This window comes from Chlorocebus sabaeus, chromosome 1 (genome assembly GCF_047675955.1).
Source record: "Chlorocebus sabaeus isolate Y175 chromosome 1, mChlSab1.0.hap1, whole genome shotgun sequence".
In the NCBI taxonomy this organism is placed as follows: domain Eukaryota; kingdom Metazoa; phylum Chordata; class Mammalia; order Primates; family Cercopithecidae; genus Chlorocebus; species Chlorocebus sabaeus.
Window position 1 is genome coordinate 78,175,389 of NC_132904.1, and position 25,741 is coordinate 78,201,129.

A 25,741-nucleotide genomic window follows, 5' to 3' on the forward strand; every position below is an offset into this window, starting at 1 on the left:
CATATGGTATTTCTAGTTCTAGATCCTTGAGGAATCGCCATACTGTTTTCCACAATGGTTGAACCAGTTTACAATCCCACCAACAGTGTAAAAGTGTTCCTATTTCTCCACATCCTCTCCAGCACTTGTGGTTTCTTGACTTTTTAATGATTGTCATTCTAACTGATGTGATATGGTATCTCATTGTGGTTTTGATTTGCATTTCTCTGATGGCCAGGGATGACAAGCATTTTTTCATGTGCCTGTTGGCTGTATGAATGTCTTCTTTTGAGAAATGTCTATTCATATCCTTTGCCTACTTTTTGATAGGGTTGTTTGTTTTTTTCTCGTAAATTTGTTTGAGTTCTTTGTAGGTTCTGGATATTAGCCCTTTGTCAGATGAGTAGATTGCAAAAATTTTTTCCCATTCTGTAGGTTGGCTGTTCACTCTGATGGTAGTTTCTTTTGCTGTGCAGAAGCTCTTTAGTTTAATTAGATCCCATTTGTCAATTATGCCTTTTGTTGCTATTGCGTTTGGTGTTTTAGACATGAAGTCCTTGCCCATGCCTATGCCCTGAATGGTATTACCTAGGTTTTCTTCTAGGGTTTTTATGGTATTAGGTGTAACATTTAAGTCTCTAATCCATCTTGAATTAATTTTCGTATAAGGAGTAAGAAAAGGATCCAGTTTCAGCTTTCTACTTATGGCTAGCCAATTTTCACAGCACCATTTATTAAATAGGGAATCCTTTCCCCATTTCTTCTTTTTCTCAGGTTTGTCAAAGATCAGATGGCTGTAGATGTGTGGTATTATTTCTGAGGGCTCTGTTCTGTTCCATTGGTCTCTATCTCTGTTTTGGTACCAGTACCATGCTGTTTTCGTTACTGTAGCCTTGTAGTATAGTTTGAAGTCAGGTAGCGTGACGCCTCCAGCTTTGTTCTTTTGACTTAGGATTGTCTTAGCAATGCGGGGTCTTTTTTGGTTCCATATGAACTTTAAAGCAGTTTTTTCCAATTCTGTGAAGAAACTCATTGGTAGCTTAATGGGGATGGCATTGAATCTATAGATTACCTTGGGCAGTATGGCCATTTTCACAATATTGATTCTTCCTATCCATGAGCATGGAATGTTCTTCCATTTGTTTGTGTCCTCTTTGATTTCACTGAGCAGTGGTTTGTAGTTCTCCTTGAAGAAGTCCTTTACATCCCTTGTAAGTTGGATTCCTAGGTATTTTATTCTCTTTGCAGCAATTGTGAATGGAAGTTCATTCATAATTTGGCTCTCTGTTTGTTACTGGTGTATAAGAATGCTTGTGATTTTTGCACATTGATTTTCTATCCTGAGACTTTGCTGAAGTTGCTTATCAGCTTAAGGAGATGTTGGGCTGAGATGATGGGGTTTTCTAAATGTACAATCATGTCATCTGCAAACAGGGACAATTTGACTTCTTCTTTTTCTAACTGAATACCCTTGATTTCTTTCTCTTGCCTGATTGCCCTAGCCAGAACTTCCAACACTACGTTGAATAGGAGTGGTGAGAGAGGGCATCCCTGTCTTGTGCCAGTTTTCAAAGGGAATTTTTCCAGTTTTTGCCCATTCAGTATGATATTGGCTGTGAGTTTGTCATAAATAGCTCTTATTATTTTGAGATACGTTCCATCAATACCGAATTTATTGAGAGTTTTTAGCATGAAGGGCTGTTGAATTTTGTCAAAGGCCTTTTCTGCATCTATTGAGATAATCATGTGGTTCTTGTCTTTGGTTCTGTTTATATGCTGGATTATGTTTATTGATTTGCATATGTTGAACCAGCCTTGCATCCCAGGGATGAAGCCCACTTGATCATGGTGGATAAGCTTTTTGATGTGCTGCTAGATTCGGTTTGCCAGTATTTTATTGAAGATTTTTGCATCGATGTTCATCAAGGATATTGGCCTAAAATTCTCTTTTTTTGTTGTGTCTCTGCCAGGCTTTGGTATCAGGATGATGTTGGCCTCATAAAATGAGTTAGGGAGGATTCCCTCTTTTTCTATTGATTGGAATAGTTTCAGAAAGAATGGTACCAGCTCCTCCTTGTACCTCTGGTAGAATTCGGCTGTGAATCCATCTGGTCCTGGACTTTTTTTGGTTGGTAGGCTATTAATTATTGCCTCAATTTCAGAGCCTGCTATTGGTCTATTCAGGGATTCAACTTCTTCCTGGTTTAGTCTTGGGAGAGTATAAGTGTCCAGGAAATTATCCATTTCTGCTAGGTTTTTTAGTTTATTTGCGTAGAGGTGTTTATAGTATTCTCTGATGGTAGTTTGTATTTCTGTGGGGTTGGTGGTGATATCCCCTTTATCATTTTTTATTGCATCTAATTGATACATCTCTCTTTTCTTCTTTATTAGTCTTGCTAGCGGTCTATCAATTTTGTTGATCTTTTCAAAAAACCAGCTCCTGGATTCATTGATTTTTTTGGAGGGTTTTTTGTGTCTCTATCTCCTTCAGTTCTGCTCTGATCTTAGTTATTTCTTGCCTTCTGCTAGCTTTCAAATGTGTTTGCTCTTGCTTCTCTAGTTCTTTTAATTGTGATGTTAGAGTGTCAATTTTAGATCTTTCCTGCTTTCTCCTGTGAGCATTTAGTGCTATAAAGTTCCCTCTACACACTGCTTTAAATGTGTCCCAGAGATTCTGGTATGTTGTATCTTTGTTCTCATTGGTTTCAAAGAACATCTTCATTTCTGCCTTCATTTCATTATGTACCCAGTAATTATTCAGGAGCAGGTTGTTCAGTTTCCATGTAGTTGAGCAGTTTTGATTGAGTTTCTTAGTCCTGAGTTCTAGTTTGATTGCACTGTGGTCTGAGAGACAGTTATAATTTCTGTTCTTTTACATTTGCTGAGGAGTGCGTTACTTCCACCTATGTGGTCAATTTTGGAATAAGTGCGATGTGGTGCTGAGAAGAATGTATATTCTGTTGATTTGGGGTGGAGAGTTCTGTAGATGTCTATTAGGTCCTCTTGGTGCATAGCTGAGTTCAATTCTTGAATATCCTTGTTAACTTTCTGTCTCATTGATCTGTCTAATGTTGACAATGGGGTGTTGACGTCTCCCATTATTATTGTATGGGAGTCTAAATCTCTTTGTAAGTCTCTAAGGACTTGCTTTATGAATCTGGGTGCTCCTGTATTGGGCGCATATATATTTAGGATAGTTAGCGCTTCCTGTGGAATTGATCCCTTTACCATTATGTAATGGCCTTCTTTGTCTCTTTTGATCTTTGATGGTTTAAAGTCTGTTTTATCAGAGACTAGGATTGCAACCCCTGCTTTTTTTTGTTCTCCATTTGCTTGGTAGATCTTCCTCCATCCCTTTATTTTGAGCCTATGTGTATCTCTGCATGTGAGATGGGTCTCCTGAATACAGCAAACTGATGGGTCTTGATTCTTTATCCAATTTGCCAGCCTGTGTCTTTTATTTGGATCATTTAGGCCATTTACATTTAAGGTTAATATTGTTATGTGTGAACTTGATCCTGTCATTGTGATATTAGCTGGTTATTTGGCTTGTTAGTTGATGCAGTTTCTTCCTAGCATCAATGGTCTTTAAATTTTGGCATGTTTTTGCAATGGCTGGTACCGGTTGTTCCTTTCCATGTTTAGTGCTTCCTTCAGGATCTCTTGTAGGGCAGGCCTGGTGGTGACAAAAATCTCTCAGCATTTACTTGTCTGTAAAGGATTTTATCTCTCCTTCACTGATGAAACTTTGTTTTGCTGGATAAGAAATTCTGGGTTGAAAATTCTTTTCTTTAAGAATGTTGAATATCGGCCCCCACTCTCTTCTGGCTTGTAGAGTTTCTGCCGAGAGATCTGCTGTTAGTCTGATGGGCTTCCCTTTGTGGGTAACCCGAACTTTCTCTCTGGCTTCCCTTAACATTTTTTCCTTCATTTCCACTTTGGTGAATCTGACAATTATGTGTTTGGAGTTGCTCTTCTTGAGGAGTATCTTTGTGGCGTTTTCTGTATTTCCTGAATTTGAATGTTGGTCTGCCTCACTAGGTTGGGAAAGTTCTCCTTGATGATATCCTGAAGAGTGTTTTCCAACTTGGTTCCATTTTCCCCCTCACTTTCAGGCACACCAGTCAGATGTAGATTTGGTTTTTTCACATAATCCCATATTTCTTGGAGGCTTTGTTCATTTCTTTTTCCTTCTTTTTCTCTAGACTTCTCTTCTCGCTTCATTTCATTCATTTGATCTTCAATCATTGATACTCTTTCTTCCAGTTGATCGAGTCAGTTACTGAAGCTTGTGCATTTGTCACATATTTCTCGTGTCATGGTTTTTATCTCTATCAGCTTATTTATGGCCTTCTCTGCATTGCTTATTCTAGTTATCCATTCTTCCATTCTTTTTTCAGGATTTTTAGTTTCTTTGCACTGGGTACATAGTTCCTCCTTTAGCTCTGAGAAATTTGATGAACTGAAGCCTTCTTCTCTCAACTCATCAGTCATTCTCCTTCCAGCTTTGATCCGTTGCTGGCGATGAGCTGCATTCCTTTGGAGGGGGAAGATGCACTCTAATTTTTTAAATTTTTTGAATTTTCAGCTTTTCTGCCCTGCTTTGTCCCTATCTTTGTGGTTTTATCTACCTTTGGTCTTTGATGGTGGTGATGTACTGATGGGGTTTTGGTGTGGGTGTCCTTTCTGTTTGTTAGTTTTCCTTCTAACAGTCAGGACCCTCAGCTGTAGGTCTGTTGGAGATTGCTTGAGGTCCATTCCAGACCCTGTTTGCCTGGGTATCAGCAGCAGAAGCTGCAGAAGATAGAATATTGCTGTACAGTGAGTGCTGCTGTCTGATTTTTGCTCTGGAAGCTTCATCTCAGGGGTGTACTCTGCCGTGTGAGGTGTGAGGTGTCGGTCTGCACCTAGTGGGGGATGTTCCCCATTTAGGCTACTCAGGGGTCAGGGACCCACTTGAGCAGGCAGTCTGTCCATTCTCAGATCTCAGCTTCTGTGCTGGGAGACCCACTGCTGTCTTCAAAGCTGTCAGACAGGGTCATTAACATCTGCAGAGGTTTCTGCTGCTTTTTGTTTTTTCTATGCCCTGTCCCCAGAGGTGGAGTCTACAGAGACAAGCAGGCTTCCTTGATCTGTGGTGGGGTCCACCCAGTTCGAGCTTCCTGGAGGCTTTGTTTACCTACTTAAGTCTCAGCAATGGCAGGCGCCCCTCCCCCAGTCTTGCTGCTGCTGCCTTGCAGTTAGATCTCAGACTGATGTGCTAGCAATGAGGGAGGCTCCATGGGCGTGGGACCCTCCCAGTCAGGTGTGGGATATAATCTCCAGGTGTGCTGTTTGCTAAGATCCTTGGTAAAGCGCAGTATTAGGGTGGGAGTTACCTGATTTTCCAGGTGTTGTGTGTCTCAGTTTCTAAAGGGATTCCCTTCCCCCTTGCGCTTCCCAGGTGAGGCAATGCCTCACCCTGCTTCAGCTGTCACTGGTGTTGACCAGCACCAATTGTCTGGCATCCCCAGTGAGATGAACCCAGTACCTCAGTTGAAAAATGCAGAAATCACCTGTTTTCTGTGTTGCTGGCAGCTGGAGGCTGAAGCTATTCCTTCGGCCATCTTGCTCGCACCCCCAATTTTTTTTTTTTTTTTTTTTGGAGAACACCATCCTAGTTCTCCATCATCATATTTAGCATATTTGGATGAAATGTCCTATAAACTGAAATCACCTATCTCCCTACTGACTGCAAACTCTGGGTGATTAGAAATCATTATTTACTTCCTTGTTGTTAAATGCCCAACACCTCCACTGTTGCTAACTCATAGTAGGTGTCCATTATGCTGACAGTATGAAAGATAAAGAAGAGAGAAAATGCTTTTAGTTGGCTGAGGTTGTGTATGCAGGTAAATTATCAAGGAAATAATATTTGAATGGCCTTCACATGTGATTTTTTTCCTTTCCCTAATCAGCAATATTGTGTGCAATGCAAACATTCATGCTAGATCTTTCATTCATGTCTAGTTTAGAAATTAGCCTATATTTTGGTTCTCAAACTGAATACTTGCCATATTTCATCTGCATTTTAAAATTTAATTTATTGTAGGATACCTAGGCAAAGTCAGTAGAAAATATTATAAGAATATCCTCATCATTTCCTTTGTGCCTGGGAACATTCCAGTCCCATTACCTGGATTATTTCATGTAACACTTTCAACAATACTGAGATTTAAGTTTTATCTTCATTTGATAGACATCCATATGTAAGTTAAGAGAGGGTAACTGACTGGTCAAATGTGACATAACTAGTAAGTGGTGAAGCTGGAAGTTGAACCAGGCCTGTCTGAATTTAGAAACTACTTATTCCACTGGAAGATTAAGGCGAATATGAGATAATAACTTCAACTCTTAGCTGTAAGTAAAATTTATATAAAAGTTGGGAGCCACATTTCCTCTTGGGGGTAGGAGGAAAGGGTTTCTAATTTACTTAGGTAATTAGTTCACCTATTTATTACTTCTGTTGTCAAAATAACTTGCTTTAAATATATACCTTATTTAAGATAATTCCATTTATAATCTCTTTGTGGATAGATGTCACATTAATTCATATAGTTTGCTTCAGTTTCTCAGATTCTATCTACCCCAGATCTTTTAGTTGACAATTTATTGTACAGACCAAAAACATTATTTTCTAAATAAAGGAAAGAAATTTTATATCAATAAAAAGTATTTACTATACTTTTTCATTTATATATGAGTATATGTAAGTATCAAAACTGAGATAAATGCATGTGATTAAAATCTTTGGAGAAGCATTTTTTTTTCTGAAAACTTTGTAATTAAAAAAATTTCCAATATTTAAGTTGATCCATTTAGTTTATGTTAAACTGACACATTATTTATATTAACTGAGTGCATACTGTTGATAGTTATCTCCAAAAGATATTTGCATACATTCATAAGGAAGTGGACTATGTTTCATTTTCAAAGTATCATTAGATACTTTGAATTAGAACAAGTGATTTAGAAGAATCTTTGCTAAGCCTAACGGAGATAATGGTATACCATTTTCTCACAGGTGAGGGTGAATGCTAATCATCCCATAGACACATTAGCAAAGGGACAAATTATCATGTACTCAATATTTTTAAAGGATAACTTTTGAGATCTTTGATAGGCGGTTGTCCCATTGGATTTTAACTCTTTGCAATTTTGGCCCTCATGTATGGAAACACTTAGTTTTAGCTTGCAAAAGGTATCCTGTCAACTTGATGGCTGGAAAAGTAGTTATGTTACTAATATCTTCAATGGTATCTGTCCTGTTGAAGCCTTTCACTTTTCTTGTCCTGTGTCTAAATTCTTAAAAGGCCCACAAGTTAAAAATGCACGTGAGGAAACAATCCTCAGTTCACTGCTGTTCACTGTGTCGTTAAATAATCCACTGTGGCCACCTTTACGTACCAAACTGGTCATCTCCCGGGAGAATGAAAGGAATAAGACAGGTGGAGAACTGATGACATCAAACAAATATAAAGCTCCAATCAACCATGCATTAATTTTTCAAGCATTTATCTAAAGCTTTTTCTGTACTAAGCACTTCTTAGCTACTGAAGGTAAAGAGTGGAAGAGAACACAGTCCCTGTGGTCAAGAGACACTCATATACGTAATTACAAAATGCAGTAAATGTGATTCTAGCAATATATCAGATAACATTTATCAGTTGATTAACACAGTGCATGGCACCTGAAATGCCTTCAATAAATATTAGGGCATCATTATATATACTATTAATATTATAAAATATTTATATGTTCATCTATATTGTATATATCATATGCCATAAATATGCTGTATGGCATACATGTACTATTGGTATTAAAAGCAGATTTTTTAAGTTCTGGAAAACGAATAATGTTTGGTACTTTGCATGTGAAAGAAAGAAGAATCACCAAAATGCTTACAAAATGTTTAAGAAATTTGGTAGATTTTAAGAAACGAATTACATTAATATGAAAATGAGTAGAATCTTGAACTAGACAAATAAGCATAAGTTTCCTCACACCTGGGAAAGAGGAGCTTGTGGCCAAAGTCCTGAACTTTACAGGGTCTATCTCCATCCTTCCTCAGGTCATAACACTCCCCATACAGAGCTGACAGTCAACCTGCAAGAACATGCTCTAGATATGAACACCAGAGTTTCTTGAACAGTCTTTTATCTGCCTCCAGAAAATGTACAGTCCTTTTTCCACCTCTGCTCTAGAAGTGCAGACTGCACCAACATTGTCATAGCTGTACTACTGCATGGTGACGAAGGGGTGGCTGCTTGCAGGGCATGTAACTGGACCTTGGGCATATGACCTGGGTTGTTTAGATGTGTGAGCTGTAGCACTTGGACAAGGGGTGAGAGTTTGGGGTTATTTGTCCCTGTGCTGTCATATTCTGAAATAAAATTCTGATAGAAAAAGATTATAAATTTGGACTGGACCTTCAAAATCATGCTCAAGGTATGTATGTCAGAGTGGGAAGATGGAACCTATTTAACAGTTTGATATATCTCACGGTGTTTGCCTGTGTAGACATATGGTAAGTGGACTGCCATTTTGTTGCTTCCCTAGGCCCTGAAAAGGTAAGGAGTAGACTTGTAACTTAGCCAAAAAGTAAAATTGGATAGGTCATGGCATAATGGTTTATGTGATAAGAAAGCAGAAATGCATAGTGAGGAGGAAAAGGTGAGTAGTAAAATGTCATTATAATCAGATCACAAATTACCGCTGCTAAGGAGTATAGGCTTTCTATATGGTAGGGTAGCAATATCCCCCAAGGATGTTCACTTCCAAATCCTTGGAACCTGTAAATATTTTAAGTTACATGGCAAAAGGGAATTTTTAGATGTGATTAGATTTACAAGGCTTGAGATGGGGAAAGTATCCTGGATTATTTGGAGAGAAATAATCTGATTACATGAGACTTGAAAAAATTAAAAACCTTTCCCAGCTGTGTTCAGAGAGATAGAGATATGTGGAAAGAATAAGCCTGAAAGAGATTCACTTTTGGTGGCTTTGAAGATGGTGGAAGGGGCCATGAGTTAAATGCCAGTTGCCTCTAGGAACTAGAAAGGACAAGAAAACAAAAATCCTTCTTTAGAGCCTCCAAAAAGTAACACAGCCCTGCTGATACCTCGGTTTTAGCCCAATGAGACCCATGCCAGACTTCTTACCTCTGGAACTGTAAGATAATTGATTTTTGTTATTTTAAGCCTCTATGTTTTTGGTAATTTGTTACAGTTGCAATAGAAAACCAAAACAAACAGCATTGCTGAAAATGTTTCCAGAAAATCTTACTTGAGGTTAAAAAGTAATAAATTCCTGTTGTAACCTTTAAAAATATTTTTGTCACAAATAGAAGAACACCTGACAATTAGTGACTTTAATAAATAGTCTACTTTTTCTGGCCTAAGAAGTAGTCCAGTGGTAGGAACTCTGGTCTAGACAGCTGTGCAAGGATGTGGGATCCTTTACCTTTCTGCTCTCCTATCACAATTCAGGTTACATGCTCATGGTCACAGCATGACTATTCTAAATGTTTTGTCTGTGTTCCAGATGAGAAGAAAGTATGAGGGAGCATGCTAGGATGAAAATACATGGTGGGATCCTCCTTTCCAAAGCATTTTTTTCCAGAAGCTCTACCTATCAACCATGCTTAAATCTTCTTGGCCAAGACAAACTTACTTGGCAACTTACTAAAAAGAAGTCTAGTATTTTATATGGAAACATTACCAATAATAAGATTTCCAATAATGAGAAAGAAAAATAAGAAGTTTGGGGAAGACAAGACAAGTGCCTGGACTGCATGGCTTCTCACAGCCTCTAAGTTAGTGTGTATTGTGACTCTCCAAGGGAAGGTATTAAGTACAGCATTTCCCAAACTTATCTGAATGTGGAAAAATGAGATTTTCATAAGGAAGAAAGTCTTACCAGACTAATGTATAGAACAGTTTGTAAAATGCTGTTAGGCAAAAGGATCCAACAAAGGATTCTGAACAGGAGAATAGCTTGATCCTTTATCATTCTAATAGTAGAGTGGCCATGAGTGATAGGCAAACATCTCTTTGTATAGCTTATGCTCCTGCTGCATGCAAGGCACAGATTAAGCCCCAGGTACATCAGGGGGACTAAATATTCTCTAGTATTATGTTGGAATAACTAAATGTTTTTAAATTCTCAGAATGCTCTCTCTCAAAACATGTACATTTTTTTCAAATCCAATTTATTAATTAACCAATTCAATTTCCAAGAGTCTAAAGAAACTAATTTACTTTTGTCTGAGTTATTTAGATATATTAGAAAGCCTTAAAGAGGATAATAACCTAACCATATCTTTCATTTTAAGGTGGAAAATACTGCAGACATCACTGAATCTTTAGTAGCAAGGAGGAAAGAACTCACACCCAAAGGTTACAAATGCTATTACACAGCTGTCCAGTGGCAATCTTACGGTTAGAGCCCGGTTATCTCAGTACTCAGGTTGGTGGTTATACATTGTTCCAAAGCAATACCAGGAAGTGAGATTTTACCTGGTATAAGAATTATATTTCAAGGATAATATTACTCTGGAGAAAGGACACCCTATCCAACACATGGTGCCAGAAAAACTGGATAGCCATACGCAGAAGAATGAAACTGGACCCACATATCTCACCATATACAAACATTTAACTCAGTACGGATTAAAGACTTAAATATAAGACCCGAAGCTATAAAAATCCTAGAAGAAACCCTAGGAAACACTCTTCTGGACATTGGCCTAGGGAAATAATTTATGTCTAAGACATCAAAAGCAAATGGAACAAAAACAAAAATAGACAAGACAATCAAATCAAAAAGTTCTGCACAGTGAAAAAAATTATAGCAGAACAGACAACCTATAAAATGGGAGAAAATATATGCAAACTATGTATCCAACGAAGGGCTAATATCCAGAATCTACAAGAAACTCAAATAGAAAGAAAAAAAGACCCCACAAATAACCCATTAAAAAATAGGCAAAGGACATGAAGACATTTCTCAAAAGAAGACATGCAAGTGACCAAGAAACATGCGAAAAAATGTTCAACATCACTAATCATCAGACAAACGCAAACCCAAACCACAGTGAGATACCATCTCACACCAGTCAGAATGGCTATTATTAAAAGGTCAAAAAGTAACAGATGTTGGCAAGGATGCAGAGAAAAGGGACTGCTTATATACTGTTGGTGAGAATGTAAATCAGTTCAGCCCCTATGGAAAACAGTATAGAGATTTCTCAAATACCCAAAATAGAACTACTATTCAATCTTGCAATCCCACTATTAGGTATCTACGCAAAGGAAAATAAATTGTATACAGAAGACACCTGCATTGACATGTTTACCACATCATTATTCGTAATAGAAAAATCATGAAATCAACCTAAGAGTTCATCAACAGATAATTGGATAAAGAAAACATGGCATGTGTATATACACACACACCAGACACATATGTATATACACACACATAACTTCACATATGCATGCATGACTTCATGTTATTATTGGATCAACATTTATTGCTGTCTGCCTCCTCTGCCAATTAAAATTCCACTTTACATCCAACCACCACTTTGGCTTTGAAGCCACCACCTGATATTGGCACTTCGTATATGTAGTATGATTATTCTCATACATCTCTATCTACTGATGAAGATCCTACTCTTTTAGTATAAAGAGTACCATTGACTTCCAATCAATTAGTTTCAATAATATCCAAAAGAGAGTAATTAATGTCATACTAGCCCTCATAACTGAAATCTTACTGGCCCTATTACTAATAATAGTGCATTTTGGCTCCCACAATTTAATACTTATATAGAAAAATCCAGCCCCTATGAATGCGAATTTGACTCAGTAACCTCCACCCGCCTCCCCTTCCCCATAGAATTTTTCCTAGTAGCCATGATACTTCTCTTCGACTTAGAAATCACTCTGCTACTACCCTTACCTTGAGCCCTTCAAACAAACAACCTGACACTAATAATCAGCACAGCCCTTATTGCTAGTTACCATTTTAATCCTAGGCTTGACTTATGAATGAACCCAAAAAGGGTCAGATTGAATTGAATTGGTAAATAGCTTAAGTCAAAATAAATAAATTATTTTGACTCATTAGATTATGATAGACCATATTTACCAAGTGCCTTCTATTTACATCAATATTATATTAGCATACACCATGTCACTGCTGGGAGTATTATTCTATTGATGTCACCTAATATAATCCCTAATAGTATCATAAATTTATAAATAAATATTATTTATAATAAATATTTTTTTTTTTTTTTCTTGAGACAGAGTCTCGCTCAATCACCTAGGCTGGAGTGCAGTGGCGCAATCTCAGCTCACTGCAAGCTCCGCCTCCCGGGTTCACACCATTCTCCTGCCTCAGCCTCCCGAGCAGCTGGGACTAAAGGTGCCCACCACCACGCCCGGCTAAGTTTTTGTATTTTTAGTAGAGATGGGGTTTCACCGTGTTAGCCAGGATGATCTCGATCTCCTGACCTTGTGATCCGCCCGCCTCAGCCTCCCAAAGTGCTGGGATTACAGGCGTGAGCCACTGCGCCTGGCCCATAAATACTCTTATAACTTTAAACATATATTTCACTCTAGCATCCATAATACTCATCATCCTCCTAGTATTTGCTGCCTGTGAAGCCGCAGTGGGCCTTGCCTTACTAGTTTCAATCTCCAGTATATACAGTCTAGATTACATACAAAATCTAAATTTACTTCAATGTTAAAAATCATTATTCCAACAAGTATACTGTTACCAATGACATCATTCTCTAAAGATTCTACAATCTGAATCAACATGACTACCCACAGCCTACTCAGCAGTCTCATTACCTTACTGTTTTTTAAGCAGTTCAATGATAACTCATCCGACTTCTCATTAATCTTCTCTTCTGACCCGGTGACCTCGCTCCTTCTAATCTTAACAACCTGACTACTACCTCTTATAATCCTAGCAAGCCAATATCACCTGTCCATTGAATCGCCCCCACGAAAAAAGCTCTATATTTCTATATTGATTTCCATGCAGATTTTTTAAATTATAGCATTCACAGTCACAGAACTAATTATATTTTATATCCTCTTTGAAGCTAAACTAATTGCTACCCTAATTATCATCACCTGCTGAGGTAACCGACCAGAAAGCCTCAATGCCAGTGCATATTTCTTATTTTATACACTAGTAGGGTCCCTTCCTCTACTTATTACACTTGTTTATACTCAAAATACCTCAAGTTCACTAAATATGCTAGTAATGATACTTACCACCCAAGAGCTGTTAGCCTCCTAATCCAATAACCGTATATGATTAGCATGTATTATGGCTTTTATCATAAAAATACCTCTATATGGACTTCATTTATGACTCCCCAAAGCCCACACAGAAGCTCCTATTGCCGGCTCAATAGTACTTGCAGCAGTACTCCTAAAACTCGGAGGCTGCAGTATAATACAGCTTACGCTTATCCTCAACCCCCTAACAGAACATATAGCCTTCCCCTTCCTCATACTATTCCTGTGAGGGATAGTTATAACAAGCTCTACTTGTCTGCGACAAGCCCATCTAAAATCACTTATTGCCTACTCCTGCGTTAGCCACAGAGCACTTGTTATAACCCTTGAAGCTTTACAGGTGTAGTCACCCTTATCATTGCTCATGGACTCACTTCATCCTTACTGTTCTGCCTAGCAAATTCGAACTACAAACGAGTCCATAGCCAAATCATATTACTTACCCGAGTCCTTCAAACACTGCTTCCACTAATGGCCTCTTCATGACTCCTAGCAAATCTCACAAACCTTGCCTTACCCCCTACCATTAATCTAGTAGGAGAAATCTTTGTGACTATGGCTTCATTCTCCTGATCAAACATCACTTTTATGCTTATAGGACTTAATATACCAAGTACAGCCCTTTATTTCCTATGTATGCTAATCATGATACAATGAGGGACACTTGCATATTAACAATATTAAACCTTCCTTTACACAAGAAAATACATTAATACTTATACATCTTGCTATTATCCTTGAAGTCTAAAATTATTATGGAGTTTGCATGCTGTAGCTACAGTTTAACCAAAATATTAGATTGTGAACCTAATAAGAAAAGCCTGCAACTTCTTATCTACCAAGAAAGTATGCAAGAACTGCTAACTCATGCCCCCGTGCCTAACAACATGGCTTTCTCAACTTTTAAAGGATTAGAGTTGTCCGTTGTTCTTAGGAACCGAAAACATTGGTGTAACTCCAAATAAAAGTAACAAACATGTATTTTTCTACTACCGTAATAGCCCTGATCCCGTTAACCTTACTATTATTATCTTAACCAACCTCTACAAAAAAGGTTTATACCCAAATTACGTAAAAATATCTATCGCATGCACATTCATCATTAGCCTTATCCCTACAACAATGTTTAAATGTACAGGCCAATAAGTCATCTCAAACTGACATTGAATGAAAATCCAAACTCTTAAACTCTCACTAAGCTTCAGACTACACTGCTCCTCCACAATGTTTATCCCAGTAGTAGTATTTGTTACCTGACCTATTGTAGAATTCTCAATATGATACATAAACTCAGACCCTAACATTAATCAATTTTTCAAATACTTACTTACTTTCCTCATCACAATAGGAATTCTGGTTACCGGCATCAACCTCTTTCAACTCTGTATCAGATAAGAAGGTGTAGGAATTATGTCTTTCTTACTAACTGGTTGATGATACGGCTGAGCAGATGCTAATACAGCAGCCCTCCAAGCAGTTCTGTACAACTGCATTGGCGACATTGACTTTATTTTAGCTATAGCATGATTCCTTTTACCCTCCAACACATGAGCACTTCAACCAGCATTTATTCTAAGCCCTACCCCCATGCCCTTCCATTAATTAGCCTTCTCTTAGCAGCAGCTGGAAAGTCAGCTCAATTCGGCCTCCATCCCTGACTTCCATCAGCCATAGAAGGCCAGCCCCAGTCTCAGCCCTCCTCCACTCCAGCACTATGGTTGTAGCAGAAGTTTTCCTGCTCATCCACTTCTACTCTTTAATAGAAAACAATTTATCAATTCAAACATTTACATTATGTCTAGGGGCTGTTACCACCTTATTTACAGCAATCTGCACTCTAACACAAAATGATATCAAAAAAATTATAGCAGTCGCCACCTCAAGCCAGCTGGGCCTCATAATAGTCACATTTGGCATTAATCAGCCACACCTAGCATTCCTTCACATCTGTACCCATGCCTTGTTTAAAGCTATATAATTTATATGTTCTGGGTCCATCATCCATAATCTCAATGATGAACAAGATATCTGAAAAATAGGAGGGCTGTTCAAGACTTTACCCCTCCCTTATTATTGGCAGCCTCGCACCTTTCCTCACAAGCTTTTACTCTAAAGACCTTATTATTGAAACCGCAAACACGTCATACTCCAATGTCTGATCCGTTTTCATTACTCTCATTGCCACCTCCTTAACAGCTGTCTATAGTGCCCGCGTTATTTTCTTCACTCTGATAGGACAACCCTGCTTCACAACTCTGATTATTATTAATGAAAATAATCCCTTCCTGATTAACTCAAGCGCCTAATAATCGGCAGTGTCTTCGCTAGATTCCTCATCGCCAACAACTATACCCGAAACAACTATACCACTCCCCCTAAAGCTCACAGCACTAGTTGTGACCACCTTAGGCCTCTTACTAGCCATAGAGCTTAATCTCATAACTAATAACCTTAAACTAAAGTACCCATTACAGACATTCAACTTCTCCAATAGACTAGGTTTCTATTTAGCCTCAATACACCGTACAACCCCTTACTCAAGCCCATTCACAAGCCAAAATCTGGCTTCACTTCTACTAGACCTAATTTGACTACAAAAGTCTATACCAAAGACCATTTCACAATCTCAAGTCTCAGCCTCCATTACCACCATATCTACTCAAAAAGACCTAATTAAACTCTACTTTTTCTTTTTTATTCCATACTTTCTAACACTAGTCTTAATTATCTAATCTATTACCCCAAGTAATTTCAATTGCAACATAAATACTAACAAATAATGATCAACCAGCAACTACCTCTAATCAACACCCATAAATGTACAAGGCAGCCACACCCAGAGAATCCTCACAGAACAACCCTGCCCCCTAACCCTCAAAAATTATTCAACTCTCTATGCTCTTTAAATCAATCGTGACCACCACCCCATCATACTCAACTATCCACCCAACCAACACCAACTCTATTAATAATCCTAATTAATAAAGCCCCTCAAATGTCAATACTTGACCCCCATGGTTCAAGGTACTCCTCAATAGCCATCACCACAGTATAACCAAAGACAACCATCATACCACCCAAATAAATTAAAAAGACCATTAACCCCACAGAAGTCCCACCAAAATTCAACACAATACCACAACCCACAGCACCACTAATAATTAGCCCTAAACCCCCATAAATAGAAGGTTTCAAAGAAAAACCTACAAATCTCATAACCAAAAGAACACTTAATAAAAATAAAGCATATGCCATTATTCCCACATGGACTATAACCGTGTCTAATGACATGAAGAATCATCATTGTACTTCAACTATAAGAACACAATGACCAACACCCGCAAAACACACTCACTAATAAAAATTATTAACTACTCATTCATTGATCTTCCCACACTATCTAACATTTCTACATGATGAAACTTTGGCTCACTTCTTGGTGCCTGCCTTATTCTCCAGATCATCACAGGGTTGTTTTTAGTTATGCACTGTATATCAGACACCTCAACTGCCTTCTCTTCAGTTGCTCACATCAGCCGAAATGTAAAGTATGGCTGAACAGTCCACTATTTTCATGCTAATGGCGCTTCAATATTTTTCATCTGCCTCTTCTTACATGTTGTCTGAGGCTTATACTATGGGTCATTTATATACCTAGAAACCTGAAATATTGGCATTAGCCTCTTCCTCACAATTGTAGCAAGAGCATTCATAGGCTATGTGCTCCCGTGAGGCCAAATATCATTCTGAGGTGCTACAGTAATTACAAATCTACTATCAGCCATCCCATATATTAGAACTGACCTCGTGCAATGAATCTGAGACGGCTTCTCAGTTAACAAAGTCACCCTCACACGATTTTTCGCCTTCCATTTCATCTTGCCCTTCATCATTACTGCTCTAGCAACTGTTCAATTTTTATTCTTATATGAAACAGGGTCTAACAACATTGCAGGGGTTTAATCAGACCCTGACAAAATCACTTGCCACTCCTACCATACAACCAAAGATATTCTAGGTTTAATTTTTCTCCTCCTCCTTCTAATAACTCCAGTACTATCTTTGCCTGAAGTCCTGAGTGACCCAGATAATTATACTTTGGCCAACCCTCTGAACATCCAATCCCACATTAAGCCAGGGTGATACTTTTTGTTTGCATGTGCAAACAAAATATCTATGTGTGTGTATATATATATGTGTGTGTGTGCGCGTGTGTGTGTGTATCCTCAAATACTACTCAGCCACATAAAAGAATAAAATCATATATTTTTTAGCAACATAGATGAAACTGGAGGCCATTACCCTAAGTGAAATAACTCAGAAACGGAAAGTCTAATACTGCATGTTGTCACTTGTAAGTGGGAGTTAAACGATGTGTACACATAAACATACAGAGTGGAATAATAGACATTGAAGACTAAAAAAGGTGGGGGGTGAAAGAGGGTGAGGGATAAGAAATTACCTATTAGGTACAATGTACACTATTCAGGTGATGGGTACACTAAAAGCCCAAACATCACCACTCTGCAATATATTCGTGTAACAAAAATGCACTTGTACCCCTTAAATTCATAAAGAAACAAAATTTAAACTGTATAGTAAATACATAATCCAGTAGTGTCATCATTTATTATCACTGTCATTGTCAAGTATTATGTACTATACATATTTGGATGTGCTATACTTTCCTATGAATGGCAGGGCAGTAGGTCTGTTTATATACCAGCATCACCACAAACACATGAAAAAAAAGTAGCATTAGAATACAGAGAAGACATACTTTTAGGTTGGTTTTCTTTTTCCTTCTGTGAAATAAAACTACTGCCTCCTACCTGTTTCTGCTTCCAAGAAAGAAGCTTAAGTGGACATGATTTCCAAACTGTCTTCATTACTATAATAGGGTTGTACTTTATTTCAAACATTTTTCTGGTTGGAATTAACTAAAATATTACCTCCTTACAGCAATTCAGTTAACAAGTGTGGGCATAGTTGTAAATTCAGTAACATATTTTAATATACCATGCTACATTCATCCCATTTATTTATTAAGCACTTTTTAAAGACAGAGCCCTGTGCTGGGCACTGAAGATGCAATGTGTGTGACACGTGATTCTTCTCTTCAAAGAAATTTTACTTTGGGTAGAGAGATAAAAGCAATTCAGAAACTGGCAAGTAAACCTGCAGGTAATGCCACTTTAGGAAAAGGAATGACATTTAAGCAGAGGGCAAATCATAAGAAAAACTCTGTTTACTACAGATTTGGGAAGCATTTGAAGGCTAATTAGGCCTCAGAGCTACATCACTGGAACTCAAGGAGATCCACAGAGTATGAGTTTGGATTTCAAAAATATGGAGAAAATGAGATCTTTCCCATAGAAGCATTCATTTGTCCCTCCCATGTATTCTCCTAACACCCTTGGCATATCTCTAACTTTGCCATTGTTTCAACATCCTGTAATACTCTGTTTCTCTGCATGTCTACCCCAAAGTATTTTGAGCTTCTTTAGGTAATTAATCAATAACTTTCAATTATTGACTTCTCAGTTCCAAACACAGTGCTAGGCATATGGTAAGTACTGGATTAATATATATTAGATGAGTATTTTATGCATAAAAAAATTTCAGGAGAAGAGATTGTTTCTTCCCATTATTTTTTATTTCTACAAATTGAATACCTGTAGAAAGTCAAATCCTTGTTAGCTTTCTAAAAAGCAGCCTTTAGTTGTGAGAAATATATTGGGAATATACTCAGCACACACGAGTACAAATTCTATTTTTACTACTTTCTGTTCTTGGGCTTCTAAGCCCGTAACTTAACCTTTCTAAACCTCAGTTTCTAAGAAGATTAAACAAAGAGGTATTCCACGGAATAGATGTCCCTTTCCCTGGAAGGTTTTTTAAAACATATTTGCTTTCTATAACGATAAAAAGTAGTAATGCATGTCGTATCAGACACTCATTGTGCCTGCATCACATCCCCTGGCACCATGTGACTTCAGCTGCCAATGACATGGATGTTTCCATGCAAACTCAGGCTCATCTTGATTGTCACCCTACATAGCAGACAGTCTTTCTGCAGTTTTCTCCAGCAACGTCTCTGAACTTCCACAAGCTACTATACAAGCAGAGCCCAGAATTATAGAGTTGAAATTTCCAAGAGAACAGCTTCAATCAATGGAAGTAGCACACTAGTAATTAAAAGCTGCATTCTCTCATCAGCCATATGGGCAATTCTAGGAAGAATGCTGTGGACTTCTCAGGGATTCTGACAGACTGCCATTCGTTGGTTACAGAATTGATTTTTTTCTCACTCTTCCTGCTTCTTTACTTCTACTTTCTGAGATTTCCTTCCAAATGAACTACTTGTAAACAAATCCTTGTATCAGATTGTTTTGTGGGAAATTCATACTAGGTCTTTCAGAGTTGTTTTAAAGTATCTTGCCTTTCAGTGATAAAAACATTTCGTATAATTTATAATGCCAGTATGTCCCAGCAAGTTCTTGCCTTGACTTACAAACCCAGAGATATAGGCTTCTACGTATTCTCCATAAAGTTAAAGAATAAAGGAAATACATGACAGAACCTTTCAGCATTGCTCCTAATATGTTTTTCAATGACTTTTCTATTTTGTTGTTAAATGATTCAAGAAATAAAGATCTATTCCTTGACCCTTAAGAGAACATGGCAGTTGGGGATCCAGCTATGATAGACTACACAGTCCTTCAGAGTTTGGAGGAATTGGGAAGATATTGCATTTTAAGGAGGCATTTTTCTCTCAGTAGATAAGAACTGATTGCTAAGACTGGTCGTCTTGCATTTATCTGCCTTGATTAAGCCATTTCCATAATGGAGAATATACTTTGCCTCAGAAATTAACTAATTTTAAGTAAAATAAAAGGTGGAAAAATATAGAATCTCTGAAGCGAAAATCATTCTCTAAAACTCAAGATTATTTTACGCTGACAGCATATTCTTTAACTTGGTTTAGAATGAGTTAAGTTCAGTGCAGTAAATCAGAAGGGAGTTCCTAGTTTATACATAGCACTGTGCCAGGCTCTGGAGAGTCAATGATAAGTAAGATACATTCCCTCACCTTCTAACTTATACTCCTGCAAAGGAAGAACTTTCAAAGGTTAATTTTAAGAACACATTTTCAGTTTTAAATCTTAGGTATGCCCAAGAGGTTAAAGATCCCTGGAAGAAAGGCCATTCCCATAACCAGAAAGTTTAGAGAATATTTCAGGATTAAAACATGAACAAAATGTTGGATGAGAAGTAAGCCAGGAAAATAAAGGTGGAAATGATGCTCTAGAAGAGGGAATCACATGAGCAGAGTCTAAAATGGGACAATGTTGGGTCTACAAGGTTCTATGTGAATTTATGGATCATTTCAGCTTGATACAAAATAAAATCCAAGTCAACCTGTGGGCAAAATATCTGAGCAGACACTTCACCAATGAAAGCTGGCAAATAGTGAATATCCATATGAAAAGTAGCACAATATTTTATGTCATCAGGGAATTTCAAGTTTAAAAAACAAGATATCATTACATTTAGTTTTGGACTAAAATCCAAAACACAGACAACACCAAATACTGACAAGGACGTGAAGCAACAAGAATTTTCATTATTTGCTGATGGGAATGGAAAATAATAGCAACTTTGGAAGACAATTGGGCAGTTTCTTACAGAGCTAAATTTAAATGTAGTCTTAATTTATGATTCAGCAATCATTCTACTAGGATTTTACCTAAATGTTTGAAAACTGTCTTAGTCAGTTCTGGTGGCTATAACAAAATAATATAGACTTAGTGACTTGTAAATAATGACACTGATTTCTCACAGTTCTGAAGGCTGAATGTCTGAGATCAGCGTGGCAGCATGGTGAGGAGCCTTGGCTGCATTGCAGGCTACCGACTTGTATCCTCACGTGGTGGAACGAGAGCCAGACAGCTTCTGGTGTCTCCTTTATAAGCGTATTAATCCACTTTTATGATCTAAATTACCATCTAAAGTCATTACATTACATTGAGGGTAGGATTTCAACATATAAATGTTGCAGGTGGGGGAATATAAACATTCAATCCATTGAAAAAAATTATATCCACACAAAAAGTTACATCCACACAAAATATTCCACGCAAATATTTATAGTAGCTTTATTCAGAATAGCCAAGAATTGGAGATGACCAAGATATTCTTCAATGAGTAATGGATAAACTGTGGTGTGTCAATGAAATGGAATATCGTCCGGCAATAAAATGAGTGATCAAATGACAAAAAGACACGGAGGAAATTTGAATGCATATTGTCTACTAAAATAAGCCAATCTGAAAATGTTACGTGGTGTTTGATTCCAATCATAAACATTCTGGAAAAGGGAAAAACATGGAAACCATAAAAAGATCAGCTAATGCCAGGGGCAGCATGAGGGTGAAGAGGAGAGGGACAAACGAGTGAAACAGGGGACTTTTAGGGCATTGAAACTATCGCGTATGAGTATGGTATAATGCATTTGGCAAAACCCAGAAACTGGCATAACGGAAAGACTGATCTTAATATACACTATGGACTTTGGTTTAAAATAATATATCAATATTTATTCACCAATTGTAACAAATGGGCCATACCAATGTGAAATATTAATAATATGAGAAACCGGGGAAAAGAGAGTGAGTGAGAAAGACAGAGAAAGACAAAGAGAAAGGATGGAAACTGTATTTTTCTGCTCACTTTTCTGTAAACCTACACATGCTCTAAATATAATTTTCAAAAAGGAAAAAAAGACATAAAAACCAACTGCACATATGCTTATTTCTGATTTAAAACCTCAACATGTTGAACTCTGTGTTTGTGGTGAATTTCAAGTGCATGTTTCCAAATCCAGCATTAGACATCTTAAAGTCTGACTATATAAAATACAATGGTTCATTTTCACTGTGACTAGGATGGTTAAAAAACAAGTACAACTAGCAGCTAGTTCAAAATAGTATATATTCTTACATTATCTTTATAGCTAATGTAGACACTATTGTCCCCCTTTAAAAACTGAGGAGATAGGCTGAGTACTGAGGTCAAATGTCAGACAAGGAGCAAACAAGTACAGATCCAAACCTTGTCATTTTCCTTAACTTCTATGCTGCTTTTAATAACACAAACATAAATTACATAGGCATTGGATCAAATAAAATATATATCTTGACCGTTCATAAGAAAACCCAAGTCTAACTTTTTACTCAACAGGCAGCACTACTTGTACCCATGATGTGCCAGTGAACCGTGTATGTCCTCAATTTTTTACTCACTTATTGAGCAATATTCTGCCAAAAAGTTATCATTTACATAATGAGAGCAATAAAGCAATGGACGAATTTTGGGATCAAATACTGTTTGCTAATTCCCCTTGATTTATTTACAGGCATATCTAATGTTTATAGTAGAGAGAATTTCCTTCCCAAGCAAGCAGCTATGATTCCAGAATTAGCCAGAATCACCCTCAGTTCAGCATAAAGCTTGAAATGTAATATATAGGTGGATGTTCCAGTTGAGTCTGTGACTCTTCCAGAGGGTACAAGTCTTTCTTACTCCTAGCTTTGGATATACATGACATTTTTTGGTGGAATGAATTGTTCCCTATGCAGAGTGCTGCCCTACATTACAACATACCTAACCCTGGGTTTCATGTGTACATGCTTTCGCATGTACACTTTTGAGGACTGGAAATGGCTTCTCTAGTACACAAGTACAAGTGCCTCATAAAAAGTGTTAAACGAGTTTCACCACTGAACCAAAAATGTAAAAACAACTGACTGAAAGCAAATAAGAAAACAACACAATAAGGATAATGCTGAGATGGTCCCAAGATAATTAACATTATATTTTCAGATAAATATGTTATACCCAATTTATGAACACTTAAATATTAGTTTATTTTTACTAATTTCTTACCTTTTCATGACGTCATAAATGTATTATATAAAACAATGTAACTATAGATCTAATTTCCAGGTTACAGATCCTGATATGGCCTATATATTTTTATGAATAATACTTACATAGTGTGGTGTATGAGTCCGTCTTTCCCCTTTATTAAAGACAGTATAATGATCTATTGTTATTATTATCATACAAACTGACTCTACCCTGTTGTGTAACCTGAGATCCACAGTAAGAGTTCTGGGATCTACACTGCACAGTCTCCCTCATTTCTTAACAAGAATTATTCAGGTAAATCATTTTGCTCTTTGACAAGTCAGTCAAACTCGGAGGTATTTTGTGTGTGTGTGTGTGTGTGTGTATGTGTGTGTTTTAATACTTTAAGTTCTGGGATACATGTACAGAACGTGCTGGTTTGTTAATAGGTATACACATGCCATGGTGGTTTGCTGCACCCATCAACCCATCATCTACATTAGGTATTTCTCCTAATGCTCTCCCTCCCCTAACTCCCACCCCTCAACAGGCCCAAGTGTGTGATGTTCCCCTCCCTGTGTCCACATATTCTCACTGTTCAGCTCCCACTTATGAGGGAGAACATGCGGTGTTTGGTATTCTGTTACTGTGTTAGTTTGCTGAGAATGATGGTTTACAGTTTTATCCATGTCCCTGTGAAGGACATGAACTCATCCTTTTTTATGACTTCATAGTACTCCATGGTGTATACATATCACATTTTCTTTATTCAGTCTATCATTGATAGGCATTTCGGTTGGTTCCAACCTTTGCTATTATAAATAATGCTGCAATAAACATACATGTACATGTGTTTTTATAGTAGAATGATTTATAATCCTTTGGGTATATACCCAGTAAAGGGATTGCTAGATCAAATGGTATTTTTGGTTCTAGATCCTTTAGGAATTGCCACACTGTCTTCCACAATTGTTGAACTAATCTACACTCCCACCAACAGTGTAAAAGCGTTCCTATTTCTCCACATAATCCCCAGCATCTGTTGTTTCCTGACTTTTTAATGATTGCCATTCTAACTGGCATGAGATGGTATCTCATTGTGGTTTTGATTTGCATTTCTCAAATGACCAGTGATGATGAGCTTTTTTTCATATGTTTGTTGGCTGCAAAATGTCTTCTTTTGAGAAGTGTGTGTTCATATCCTTCGCCCACTTTTTGATGGAGTTGTTTTGTTTTTTTTTTTTGAAATTTAAGTTCCTTGTAGATTCTGAATACAGAATGTTCTCCCATTCTGTAGGTTGCCTGTTCACTCTGATGATAGTTTATTTTTCGGTGTAGAAGCTCTTTAGTTTAATTAGATCCCATTTGTCAATTTTGGCTTTTTTTTGCCATTGCTTTTGGTGTTTTAGTCATGAAGTCTTTGCCCATGCATATGTCCTGAATGGTATTGCCTAGGTTTTCTTCTTGAGCTTTTATGGTTTTAGGTGTTTTTTGGTTTGTTTTGTTTTGTTTTTTGAGAGGGAATCCAGCTCTGTCGCCCAGGCTGGAGTGCAGTGCCATGATCTCGGCTCACTGCAAGCTCCGCCTCCCAGGTTCATGCCATTCTCCTGCCTCCACCTCCTGAGTAGCTGGGACTACAGGCGCCGGCCACCAGACCCGGCTAATTTTTTGTATTTTTAGTAGCGACAGGGTTTCACCATGTTAGCCAGAATGGTCTCCATATCCTGACCTCGTGATCCGCCCGCCTCAGCCTCCCAAAGTGCTGGGATTACAGGCTTCAGCCACCGCGCCCGGCCTATGTTTAAGTCTTTAATTTATCTTGAGTAAATCTTTGTGTAAAGTGTAAGGAAGGGGTCCAGTTTCAGTTTTCTGCATATGACTAGCCAATTTTCCCAACACCATTTATTAAATAGGGAATCCTTTCCCCGTGGGTTTTGTCAGGTTTGTCAAAGATCAGATGGTTGTAGATGTGTGTTGTTGTTTCTGAGGCCTCTGTTATGTGACATTACCTAAAGAAAATATCCAAACCTAGTGATATGGTTTGGCTGTGTCCCCATCCAAATCTCACCTTGAATTGTAATAATCCCCACTTGTCCAGTGCAGGGACAGGTGGAGATAACTGCATCATGGAGGTGGTTTCCCCATACTGTTCTCATGGTAGTAAATAAGTCTTACGAAGACCTGATAGTTTTAGAAATGGGATTTCCTCTGCACAAACTCTCGTGCCTACTGCCATGTAAGACTTGACTTTTCTCCTCATTCACCTTCTACCATGACAGTGAGGCCTCCCTAGCCTTGTAGAACTGTGAGTCAATTAAACTTCTTTCCTTTATAAATTACCCAGTCTCTGGTCTTTATTAGCAGCATGAGAACAGACTAATACACTAGTATTATATTATATTAAACCCATTTCTAGTCATCTCCTTCCTCTATACCAACCACATTTCTCTAGGAGTCACCTGAGTCTCTAGTCTTCTGCAGGG

General features: G+C 37.7%; 1 protein-coding gene and 1 pseudogene across 3 annotated transcripts in view; one reads left to right on the top strand and one right to left on the bottom strand.

The window, feature by feature from the left end:
* Nucleotides 1-25,741, bottom strand: part of TENM4 (teneurin transmembrane protein 4) — a 3,083,677-nt gene that overhangs the window by 2,974,565 nt on the left and 83,371 nt on the right. The window lies entirely within an intron of this gene.
* Nucleotides 8,674-17,289, top strand: LOC119626423 (NADH-ubiquinone oxidoreductase chain 5-like; annotated as a pseudogene).